This window comes from Elephantulus edwardii, unplaced genomic scaffold (assembly GCF_000299155.1).
Source record: "Elephantulus edwardii isolate Elephantulus edwardi_28Jun2011 unplaced genomic scaffold, EleEdw1.0 scaffold00107, whole genome shotgun sequence".
Classification (NCBI taxonomy): Eukaryota; Metazoa; Chordata; class Mammalia; order Macroscelidea; family Macroscelididae; genus Elephantulus; species Elephantulus edwardii.
Window position 1 is genome coordinate 39,336 of NW_006399857.1, and position 1,671 is coordinate 41,006.

Sequence of the window (1,671 nt, forward strand, 5' to 3'; positions counted from 1 at the left end):
AGAACAGCCTTTAGAGCTCTTGTACATAGGGTTGCTATGAGTCGCAAGCGACTTGATGGCACATAACAACAACAACAAATGGATACATGTTTAAATTTAAATAGACTGTTAGCCCAAACTCACATTTATTCATTTATTGAAAATCTGAGTGTCCTATGATAGATGGAGAGAAGATTGAAAGCATTAACAGGTTTATCTTGCTTGGATCTACAATTAACACCCTTGGTGCCAGTAGTCAGGAAGTAAGAAGACTCATTGCACTGGGAAAATCTGCAGTTAGGGACCTCTCCAAATTATTGAGGAGTAATGGTGTCAATTTGAGGACTAACGTGTGTTTGATTCAGGCCATGGCCTTTCCGATTACTTGCTATGCATCTGAGAGCTGGACAATGAATAAGGATGACAGAAAAATAATTGACGCCTTTGAGCTGTGGTGTTGGAGAAGAGCACTGAACATCCCATGGACGGCCAAGAAAATAAACAGGTATGTCTCAGAGAGGGTATAGCCAGAGAGTGCTCTTTGGAGGCAAGAATGATGAGGCTTCACCTCACATACTCTGGAAATGATGCTAGGAGGGGCTGTTCCTTTGAAAAGGACATGAAGCTTGGTAGGGTGGAGGGCCGGTGAAGGAAAGAAAGACCATCAACCATGTGGGCAGATACAATGACTGGTGCAATGGGCTCTTGTGTGGCAGAAATGTGAGAATGGAACAGGACAGAACAGGGTTCAGATTTTTTAATTATTAATATTATTATTATTAATTTCAATGAACATCTACAGAGATTTTTGGACTTCCATTCATTCATTGTTGCACTTTTCTCCCCCCCCACCCCACCCCCACCCCCAGTTCACTCCTCTCCTTGAAAAGCAAAAGAAAAACTCCTTCATTGGTACACAATCCCCACCCCCCACCTCAAGTATACTCCATCCACTCTGCAACCCTCATTCCGGACTCTTATGATAATCATAATGCCCTAAAATATATTAATTTTAAACTATTCTCTCCCTCATCAGTTCAATGCAGTAAACATAATTTATCCAGTTTTTCTTCAGTCTTATCCTCACCCCAATGTCAGCCTCATTCTACAACAGTGGCACCATATAATATTTGTCCTTTTGTGACTGAGATATTTCACTCAGCGTAATGTCCTCCAGGGTCACCGATTTTGAATAATGCACGAGTTCCTTGTTTTTCAGGTTCAGATCTTTTGTTCATTGGATCCCTATGAGTTGTAGTCAACTCGATGACACCTAACGACAATAACAACAAAGTTAGTGTAGGATCTTCCTGAAACACTAATTTTCTTTGATCTAATAATAAAATTTAAGATTGTTTTTATTTGGCAAATAAAATTAAACTTTTATAAGTTTTAAATATCTTTAAATGGTACGCTCCTTGGAGTCAAGGATTTTGAAACTCTGTCTCACATACTTTAGGCGTACTGCCAGGAGAAACTAGTCTTTGGTGAAGGATATCATGCCTAGAAGGAGAGGAAGATCTTGGATGAGATGGGATCGACACACTGACTATGGCAATGAGATTGGCTCAGGATAGGACAGCGATCTGAGCTACTGTTTACGGGGTCCCTATGAGTTGTAGCACGTAACAACAAAAGAGCATATACCAACAACAAATGGTCTGCTATTAGTTGAAACTTTTAGTTTGTTCT